Source organism: Haliotis rubra, unplaced genomic scaffold (genome assembly GCF_003918875.1).
Source record: "Haliotis rubra isolate DU_JTF1 unplaced genomic scaffold, ASM391887v1 Scf46, whole genome shotgun sequence".
Lineage (NCBI taxonomy): Eukaryota > Metazoa > Mollusca > Gastropoda > Lepetellida > Haliotidae > Haliotis > Haliotis rubra.
This window is the reverse complement of record NW_025767146.1, coordinates 129,086-140,517: the sequence shown is the minus strand read 5'-3', so window position 1 is coordinate 140,517 and position 11,432 is coordinate 129,086. Positions and strand designations below refer to the sequence as shown.

The 11,432-nt window shown below is 49.1% G+C and overlaps 1 protein-coding gene across 1 annotated transcript in view; it reads left to right on the top strand.

Moving 5' to 3' along the window:
* LOC124290257 (interferon alpha-inducible protein 27-like protein 2A) overlaps positions 1 to 11,432 on the top strand; it is a 117,336-nt gene that overhangs the window by 93,412 nt on the left and 12,492 nt on the right. The window lies entirely within an intron of this gene.

Sequence of the window (11,432 nt, the reverse complement as noted above, 5' to 3'; positions counted from 1 at the left end):
CCTTAGATCTCGCCACCATTGTATGTACTATTTTTTAACTTCCCGACGCTATGACCTCGAATATACCTAGAGAAAGAGAGAAAGGTTCTAAAAAGTAGTAAAATGTCAGGTTGCCGTCGACTTTCGCGATGGCCTGCATGATCAAGTGAGAGTCGTACCCTCTCAAGTTGTGGAAGACCACGGGGATGTTTATTGTCTTGGGGGTGATTCTAAGCTTGAGGTTGCACGCGTTGTGAGCGGCGCCTCTATACTTACCGGTGACGTGGCAGTGATCTCTCACCGAATCACCGTTCAGTGGTGAGTCACACACGTGGCATAGAGTGCTGCAGGCGTGAGCTAGCCTGTCGGCTTGGGTCATACGCATGGGAGCGACTGTATACAGTGTATTCCTAATACTTTTCTCTTCCTCCTGCAAACACTTTAGAAACTTTTCAGCCGCGTCGGGATCCCTCTACACTACCGGAGCTTTCGTTTTCCCATCACATCGGACAAGCACGTATCCAAACCCACAGGCCTCATGCTCCTGTGTTTTCTGTGTGGTTGGGGTACCCCCAACAGCCCCGCCGGCTGCAGCCTCAACGGGTTTGACCAAGGCTTCAAAGTCGGCGTAGATGACATAAGGCACAGACATTTGGTTCTTGTGGTTGTCGAATTTTAGGATATTGTCACCTTCCTTAGGCATGTCGACTCGTATTGCCGTCTGTCCCACACCTTGGCAATCCCCCCGGTGGGATTCTAATAAATCAGCTCGTGTGAAGCCGTGTAGGCATCGTATGCAAAAGTGTTTTTTCCCAACGTGTTTCGACTGGTCGTGCAACAGCCTGCTAAGGTGTTTTATCCACGTGTAGTGATACTTATCGCCTCGCTGGGTCATGAATATATTGATAACGCGGCGATCCAACACTGAGCTGACCCTGTGCACTATTGTTGTGTTACCTTCGTGCCCTAAGATGTTTATGGCTATATTATTCTGTTTTTCTACTTTAGTGATCTGAGATATGGGGGTGGGTTCATCTATACCATCCCAGTTGAGCCCATCATCTTGGGGATAGCTGGAAGGCCTGTTCGAATTAGTGTCAGCTGGAAACAAGGCTGACCTGATAGCTAACCTCAGGCAATCGTCTCCTCTATTCTTGACGTTGACCATGGCCTGTTTTGCTTTGTAGTAGGGGGGCAAGTCTAGGTACGACCCGCCTCTGAACGGCACGTAGTTAGCTATGTCTAGATAAACATTATCGATTTTATCCACGACCCACCCGGACCCCATGTGTGTGTAGCGTTCTAGGTATTCTCGTATCTGCTGAAAACTGATATCGATTGAAGCATCTATAGTCTCGATATGAGTCACGACTTCTTGTTTACCTCGGAAGTAAGGCTGAACGTACTCAATGACCCCAGCAGTGGGGTTTCCCCCCACGTTCTGCTGTTTATCGAGCGACATTTTCACTGTGATTTGAACTTTTATACTTCCCAAATCATTGAGTTCCTCATTGACTTTATCAGCGATTAGAAGCTTGATATCGGCAATGTCTATGTTCCTATCAACATGCATGCGCCAGCCTCTCAAATAGTTACCTACAGCGCGCTCAGTGCGCATGAACTCTAGGTCAATAGCTCTATTCTGCCGTAATAGTTCTACAAGCTGTGGTTTCCTCATACGGGAATAACCTACTAAACCCAAATCGTGTGCCTCTTTCTTCAATTGTTTTACAGTGCGGGGCTTTGCTACGGGGTCGTGTAATAATAATGCCACTAACCCGGCTCTCCCCAGGCGGGAATAACCCGTCAACCCTAGCTCTTTTGCTCGGAGTTTTAGTTGTTTTACCGTGGGAGGGGCTTGTATGTTAAGTAACCTCAACAATGCTGGTTTGGTCATTCGAGAATAACCAATTACACCCCGCCGCCTGGCGATCTGCTGGAGCTCGCGAGTAGTAGACATAGTTGCGTACACACCTAAGTATATCGATCTCTAATTGGGCCGCCGGCAAGGGAGGTACCTTGATAAAAAAATAGTGAGGCGCCCATAAAATCCTTTAGTAAATATCTAGATAAACCTTATCGATTATACCCTCGACCCACCCGGAACATGCGCAGCATAGTAGGGTGATTTGTATTACTTGCAACGAGTCATCAACAAGTATATCTATCTCCCCATGCACATCTACTCGGCCACCATCAAAGTAATTCCAAGTGTGCCCAGCCCACGGAACATCAAACCCTACTTTCACCATGATTGTAAACAAGCACCCCTTATATAGTTCGCTAACAATCATGGGTTTGAGGACCCTGATATCTATACTTTCCCCCACATCCATCTTCCAGCTTCTCAGGCAACGACTTTCCCTGGGCTCAATTTCCACAAACATTGTTATACCTAGGTGTGCCCACAGTCTTTAATTGGGGCACTACACTGCTATCCTGAGGAGGCGCCTACGTTCTTTTCTGTAGTCCTTTTTCACCTCGTAGATGAGATGATGCCTGACTACGTTTGCCCCGTGAGCTTTGCATAGGCAGTAGTGCCCTTTCACCCCAATACCACACACAGAACACGTGTAGTTCGGGCTTCCCATGTGGAAACAACAGTACCCCTCAGTCCTGCAGTTTCTACCACAGGCCTCTGTCTTCCTTAAGTATATATTGGTATCGGTACGGAGCAGGTCTCATCTTTGGTATACCCATATGAGTACTTAGTATAATTGTTTTGCAACCAACGCAGTCGCTGCTAGACCCAGCGCGATAAAGATCAATTCCCGGTCCATTTGCCCAGGGGATGGTGTGTAGTACTGAGCGAGTGTGGGCTTATGGAGTGGTTCTAGCTGTTTACCTGTTAGTAGGTAGTATTCTCTCGCTGCGTCGTCGACATCATGGAATGTTTTAACGGCATGGTTCTCACGCCTGAGTTGTTCGTTAATGTAATCGATCCTCTCGACACGTCTCTTCGCGTACTCAGATTGCGCTGCTTGAAATTTCTCAAAGGCCAAATCGTGACGCTTCCGTTCAGCTTGTATCTCAGCCGCGTGTGACTCCCGTAGTTTCGAGAAGAGGAAATTACTCCTGGAAAATGCCAGGGCGTTTACTAACGCCCCGCCGACCATCATGGCAATCGTAGCCATCCTATATATAGTTACATTTACTTCAAAATATTTTCCGGTAGGATCCCTTGTTTTACTAGGATGTCCTTGGTGGCCATCGCCATACCCAGGTACATTATGAGCATACCCATATCCTGCAGGTTGAAATCTAGCTTGATAGTCGGTTGTTTAAGCACCATTTTTGTCAACCTAGTGTACCCTACAGCTAGACTGGCGACCACGGTGGCGTGGTATGCGTCGTTGACAAACGTTTTCCCCTCAGACATTATGTATATTATATAAAAAAATATATATTTATAACATGATATGTGGGTTGACCTCTAATTGTGGGGGTTCCTCCCAGGGCTCCCTGTGGGGTTATTTGTTATATAACCATGAGATAGCCACGACAGCAGTTGCGCCTGCAATCAACAGGAGTGGAGCCCGGCTCCACGTGTTACTTTTATGTTGGTTAGACCACCTTTTTTTACCGGCAGCTACTCTCTTAGGGTTCTTCTGCCTGGTGACTGTAGGGGTCACCTCCCTGGGGGTTTGGGGTTCCCCCAACGTGGGGATTTCCTCTGAAGGGGTTTGGGGTTCCCCCAGTTGGGGTGGGGTCTCCTCCGGAGGTGTCACCTCCTGTGTCATTTCTTGGGCAGCATCCATCTTGTATACTATTATCATTATTTTTCCCATCCTTAAATTGGCAATGCTTTGCCGTGATAATCGCCGCCGTCACCGGGGCTAAAAACATACCGTATTTGTGGTACAGCACGCAGCTGATAGAGCTCAAGGCGTGTTCAATAAAAGGGTCTTTCTCAAGGTCCTCCCACAGGTAAAGTCGGCGTTCCTGGGGAATGGGAAGGAAGTACGATGCAATACCAGTGTATATCTGGGTCATAGCCGATCCTATAGTCTTTGTCATCTCGGCCCCGAGAAGGTTAAATTGCACACAACGAGATCTTAAAGAACTATAGAACTGTAACAATTAATTTCTAAGCGCTAAGCATTGCTAAGCTTTGCTAAGCTTTGCTAAGCATTTGCTGAGCATTGCTAAGCTAAAACACCCTATAGGCTACGGGTTGGTCGGTCTTGAGACGAGCTTAGCATGTTTAGTTTCAGCGAGCTGTTTCTTCACACGTTCCCTATCATGTTTGCTCATCACATCGTTCTCTCTCAAACACTCCTCGAACGAATCCCTGTCCTTGCAGTGGACTAAGGCCACCCATCGCGTTTGCTCCGTGAGGTCTTTCAACACCGAGTTGAACTTCTGCGTTAGTACCCAGATGCTGTGCTTCGCGTGCCGGCCGGAGAAGGCCAGGTACGATAGCATGTCTCTCTTTTTTGTTATCTCACGATTAGCGCTGCAGTCGTCCAGTATGAACAGCATCGACTCCCCTTTAAATTTGTTGTGATAAGCCTTCAACCAGTCCTGCAGACGTGTCCCCTGGTCGACTCTGTGTACGTCCGGGTCCGTCATCACCCAAGGTCTTTCCGTGTACGTTCTATTCTTGTGCAGAGTAGGGCACATGATAACAATGTTATCAAACACATCCCGGTAGTACCCCTCCAACATATCCAGCACGAAAAACGGTCTTCCCACAGCCCGTCTGTCCGCACACTATGGCGCAGTGCGGGTCGCAGGGCAAATCAATAGATGGCCTGCCGCCATTAGTAGATGACTTGCACGAATCTCCCATTCTCTAAATTAAGTTGCGCGTCCATAATAACGTACAGATGTAATTTCAACTTGCCCGCGGGTTGAGCCTTCTTGGTAATCTGGATTGTTATCCCCTCGCTGCCGTTGTCTATGCGGCGACCGCTACCGTGCAGTTTATCGTCATCGGTGGATCGCATGTCCAACCATAGCGCGTACTTGGTGGTCAGGTGGTCGAAGTCGAGCGGCACGCGGAACCTGTTCCCGTACGCTTGGGCGATGGCCTTTTCACCGTCCGTGATCTTGTCTAGCTGGTCTGCCGTGAAGCCGTACCCCATGCGCAACCGAGTCGATTTGCTGATACCTTGGTACACGTCATTGACGCGTTCTCCCTCGCTTTTCCAGAGGTCCCCGTAGCAGTGAAACACGTCGCTGTCGTCGATGCTCAGCACCTCGTTACCGCTGATCTTGATGGTGGTTTTCTTGATGATGGCTCGACCTACGTTCTGCACTAGCTCGCGTTTGTCGTTGTCGGAGGTCAACGTGAGGTTGAACGTCAGTCGAACCGTGCCTGGTACGATAAGGTCATTCTGGCCCAGGTTTGGAAATCTAACCAGCAGCGTTTGGTTCTGGTCTATCTTGCTGGGATTGTTGGTGATGGTCACCGACTGGCGCACGGCTCTGATGCCTAGAGGCTCTCTTGATCTTCGGAAAGGATCTAGTTTCCTACCATACATTGTTATATAGATAAAATATAAAAGTTTAATATTAAATAATGGCTGAAGGCGGTCATGAGTACATCCCTATGGATGATATGTGGGATGCAAGTGCTGAACTTGTACAGCCGGCCGTCGATGATTATTACGACGCAGTTGAAAAGAGAGACAACATCAAGCCGTTGGGGCGGGACTATGCCAAGTTTACCGTCAATAAGAAGGGCACACGATGCGATTGAAGGCTCACCCGGGGGTCGATATCATAAAAAAAGACGGAAAAGGACCGTATGCTTTGTCAACACTCACCAGTCGCCCTGGTGGGAGTCAACTGATCCGTGATGAACTAGGCTTCATAGATTACGATGGCGCACGGCCTAAGCTTCCCCTGAAGGTCGACCAAGATCTGCAAGCAGCCAGGCCCGAACTCAGTAATACCGGGGACATACCCCAACGTGCTAAAGAAACATCAGACAGTCTCGGCAAAATATTGGCCACATACCATGCCCACCCCTTGCCTGGCCTCGAATTTACCCTGAGGGAACGCGAGAAAATAAAACTCGCCGAATCGGACGGAATATGATATGAAGCGTCGATTAGTAGAATAAAAAACTTGGAAGACGAGAGACGGACCCGGTTGGAATCCGCTTCCTCGAACCGTGAAGCCCTCCGATCACAGATCAGTAGTGTACGGGAAACCATCGATCAAGTCCTAAATGAGGACACCACGTTGGCCAACAGGATCCGAATCCTCTTCCGGGAGCAAGGGATCACCATCGCCAGCATTCTGACTGCATTGGGCTTCATCATATCAACCCTGGTGGTGTCACTGATGCCTGCCAGCGGCAGTGGTACACCAAGACCCCCAAGTGGTGGCACACCACCAAGTGGTGGTAACTGGATAAAAAACCACCTGAAATCCCTCGGGGAGGCCCTGGCTAAACTGGCTTGTAAGGCCGCCGAAGCCCTGCCCGGCATCCTGGGTAGCATCATCTCGTGGTTGCTGAGTGCTCTGGCTAAAACTGCCACGTGGCTCAGTCAAAACCTGTGGGCAGCCATGTCGCCGTTGCGGGTCGGGTGTACGTAGCGGCTAAGGAATTTTTAACCAAATGAGTCCCAATCCGGCCGCGACCCCACCAACCACCAGGGCTGTTTTACGGTCGATGTGCTGCTGATTGGATTGGGGCTGTGGGGGTGTGGGTTGAACCCTAGGCTCTGGGGGTGGCGCCACTATACCCGTTTCACCGGTCGTGGGTGGCGGGACTTGGGGGGTGTTAACATCGGGGTTGACGCCCAACTTTTTGGTCTGCCGTGGCTATGACTATTTCGTTGTTGTAGCCCACCACTTTGTTTACTCTCAGTCCCACGTCAAACACGTAGTCGACTCTCGACCCGGGCGTATTACAACACGTCTTGGTAGCGTTTGATGGCACTCGGTAGATCAACTGGAGCATTGATAGCATCCTCAACGTTAACAACAAACTGTTTCTGCGGGTCGTAAGCAGTCCCCTTACCGAGGATGTTGGAACGCGTTTGCGTCTGTGCACCCAACAGCCCCCACACGTACGTTCGAATCGAGTCGTTCAAGCGTTCGGTGCCGGCACGAGTAAACCCTTTCGACGTGTCCAGCATGAACATTTTCCAATCATCCGCGGGCCCCTGCTCGAACTCCAGACTCGGTAATCCTTGCTGTCATCGAAAGCCATGTAACGGTCATCACACTTGTTTGTTGTGATATGATACGACTTGTAACCCCAATCTTTCACCAGCTGTTTGCTGGCTTCCGCGATATGCATATTGTGAGCGATTGGGATACCCAACCCATGGTTCGGGCGCCCGGCAAACGCCAATCCGTCTTCGGGTCTAGTTCGAATTTGTTGCAAATACTTTCGTAGGCCCGTCTATCGTACTGGTTGTTTACTGCGTCCCATGCTTTGTGCTGTGGGATCGGAGCGCTGATCTTTTTGAGGATACGCCTGACCTGGTAGTACACGTGGAACGTGAACACAGACTGACTCAGCGGTCCCCACCGAATGTCGGCCAATGTCACACCACACCCTGTTGTAGCAAACAACACGGCGAAGTTGAGTTGATTCTGCCAGAACTGCATCGGGTTGTTGAACCAAGCGTGGACTACCTTAGCGTTAGTCACCGAAAACCTATACCTAGCAAATACATCTATAAACTGGTCGTTGAAATACAACCCAGCAGCGACCACGATCTTGTGTGGGAAATCTATGTCCAGTTTAGGGTAAAACACTCCCGGCTTGTACATTTTTAAAGTATTATATAATGGATATATATACTCTAACATGTACGTAACACTTCCAGGAATAACGAGCGGCGAGGCCGTTCAGCTGATGCACGCGATCGATAACACATCGGGTCAACTCGAAGTCGCACTCTGCGATATCCCCTACCTACCGCGATGGACTAACATCAATGTCAACAACAACAAGCTGTTCGTCAGTGGCGCCCGCAATCAGATAACTGACGGCTACTACAGCGTGTGCTCGCTAAGCGACGAGGTCTTCAAGCCCCTGGGAGCCGAACTCAAGATGAACGACTCAAACGGCACAGTGGTGTTAATCAACAATGGAAGAAACTCCTTGAGGCTCGGTTGACCATTGGCGAGGACACTCAGTTTGTCACCTGACGAGATAAAACCAACAACTACCGACACAGGCACGAAGTTACCCGACCTAGTACCGTACCGAGAGCTGTGCATTCATCTCAACCAGCTGAGCACAACGGACAACATTCAAGGGGGTCACCCTTCCACGATACTGAGAGCCGTACCGGTGAAAACAGAGAAATACAACGACGGCAGAACCGAGTCGTTTTCACCGCGGCAGTATAAGAGGTTAACCCGGGGCAACATCCCTGAGCTGATAATATCGGTGTTAGATATAAATCATAACCCTGTGAATATAGGATACCTCAGCATAACGCTGCACATAAAATGACTAGCGCACAAGGCCCCGGGATGAAGTTGAAAAAATGCATCAATGCGGGGATCTCCGACCTCGGGGACACACGCGGATTCGACGACCCCGGAGTAGATGGTAAATTGTACGCCTTGCAACTGAGAAACAACATTTACAAACGCGTTGAAGTCCCCTCCATCAGTGGTACTAGAAACCTAAGTGATATAGTAGATACCTCAAGAGCGGTCGTCAACACTCGGTACGCCCTAGCCAACACCGGTGATGATAAATGGATAGTATACCCATCGTTCGGGGGCAAACTGTACGACTTAGAAGATGTTGAGAGCACTACCGTCGCCCGAAACAAGCCATATACGCTCGTCTTCACCGACGATGACAAGTGGGTGTTGTTACCCGCTAAAGGCGACTGGTTTCTCAATATTAGGCTCGGCTCCCCCTTCGTGTTCACGGATAACAAAGACAACTACCGAAACAAAGTCGTGAACAACGGAACCCTGCTCGTGGCTTACGTCCCGGCTCAGAGGCGTAGCGTAGTCACCAGCCCAGTCGCCAGTATGGCAGCCCACATGCTATCGAGTAAACCGGGAGTGCAAGACCGGGCATTGCAGTTGGTGTCTGAATTCACTGGCGTGGTCAACGTCCTGGTGAGCATACCGGCGAACTCCACGCTGATCATCAAAGTCTACCTAGGGGAACCATCGACGGATGAAGTCGAAATCGTGAAGGGGGTTAAACTCGGGTGGGTGAAACGGCACCAGTATCAGGTTTGCACTGTTGATGTGCGGTTGGGTGTCGATTCCCACACCAGTCTGCAGGGGGGTCATCGTGGCCGTGGAAGACACGATATCACTCACCAAGATCTTCCTACCCGACAACATACACTTCATGGGGGTGAAGTGCACCCCTGAACTATTATCAGAAAAACAATTGGAAACTATATCGTAATAGTATTAAAGCAATGGCCAATCGGCATCGGCCCAACGCCACACTTAACGATCTAGGAGACATGGAGGGATTCGACCAGCCTGGCGAGGAAGGCGCCTTGTATGCCCTACGCTTGAAAGACAACGTGTATAGGCGGGCAGCAATAGTCGATCGCCCCAACGTCACACTTAACGATCTAGGAGACGCGGAGGGATTCGACCAGACCGGTGAGGAAGACGCCTTGTGCGTCCTACACTTGAAAGACAACTTGTGTAGGCGTGTATAGGTGTCCCTAGCAGACTATAAAGAACCCAAATGGTTGATCAGCATAACCCTCACCGCACCTTATATATCATTAGACAAAGATGGCTATGTCTCCGAAATTAAGAACAACGGCTTCATCCTCACGTCTTTCATTCCATCTCGCGAAAAGATGATAGTTTCTAAAATACCATTTTACTCGGGCAACGTGTTAGTTTCATCCGGGTGGTCACAGTTAATAGCCAACAGATACGATGCCATAGCAGGGTTTAGGACTATGGCCCCAGGCTCCACACTCATCATAGAAGTCGCTTATAAGGGCGAGTTTGATGATTCAGACCTGAACCCAGAGCTGCGACTTTTAGATGGGGTGAAAATAAGTTGGTATACCTTCGCACACATCTCCATACGTTGCCGTATCATTATACGATTGGGGGACCAGCCACTGGGATTACTGCCCCACTAAATAGACGACGAGAATGTTAGCATACGTCAGCATTTACCTATTGATCCTTCCCGTATCTCCACATACGAGAATCTAAGCGTTATAAGCCTCAAGTACATTGATCGGCTATTAACTGAAGCCCAATTAAAAAATATCTTATAAGATATATTATATGCACACAGGATGGGGCTGTACCTGGTCGTAGAGGAAGTAGCGAAGACCTTGGAAACCGTAGACGGGTTCTGCTTGAGACAGTTATGTGAGTGATGTAAAAGGCCAACTAGAACAAGACCGCGACACGCGGAAAGCACTATATAAGAAGTACCATAGAGCTTTCAATATCGTGGACGGGACTGATACTGCCCTTATGGCAACCAGCACGGGACTAGGGGCGGCAGGTGTTGGGTTGTTAGCTACCATCGTGGCTGCACCTATAGTGCTAGGCATCGAAATAACAGCTGGGGTGGTAGGGGTGGCAGGGTTGGTGTTTAAGTTTGCATCACGCAGACTGCATCGTAAGGCATTGAAACACGACGAGATCAGGGTTCTGGCTGAAGCAAAACTGAACACGGTAAGTGAGCATATATCAGCAGCACTCACTGACAGTAAGATCTCGGAGGAGGAGTTTCGCTCAATCCTCTCTGAACTCGACAAGTACCGTAAGATGAAACAAGAAATCCGGTCCAAGTCTCGTAAGTCTGCTATCAGCGAAGACGAGAAAAAAAAGGACATAGAACAGGGGGTACGAAAAGCCCAGCAAGCCTTTATTACGAACACCAAAGAGATCATAGGCGATTCACATTAAACTGTTTCATCGATGTCAACACGTCATAGCGGCACAATAGTGTCACGCGTGGTCGGGAAGTTAACTGGGGGATCAAAAGTAGTAGATACGATGGGGGCGAAATCTAAGGGCCTGACAAAAGCTTTATTTGTGAAATAAGGCTTTGCAGAGGCTTTTGTTGGACTTGATCCCGGACTATCATTATATATACTACTCCTTGAGATAGGACATTTAATACTCTACATTTCTGTGTAATTTTATAGCTGTAGGTAGATCCAGTGCGGCGCAAACGAAATTCTGGCGCAATGTTCACTTTTCCAGTAAGTTTGACCCGTGAAGATCCGGGGTAGAATAGGTCTTCAGCAACCCATTCTTGTCATAAAAGGCGACTATGCTTGTCGTAAAAGGCGGCTAACGGGATCGGGTGGTCAGGCTCGCTTGGTTGACACATGTCATCGGTTCCCAATTGCGCAGATCGATGCTCATGCTGTTGATCACTGGATTGCCTGGTCCATACTTGATTATTTACAGACCGCCGCCATATACATGTACCTGGAATATTGCTGAGTGCTGCTTAAAACTAAACTCACTCACCCACTCACTCATTTCCAGTAAGTTTAATGACGCTC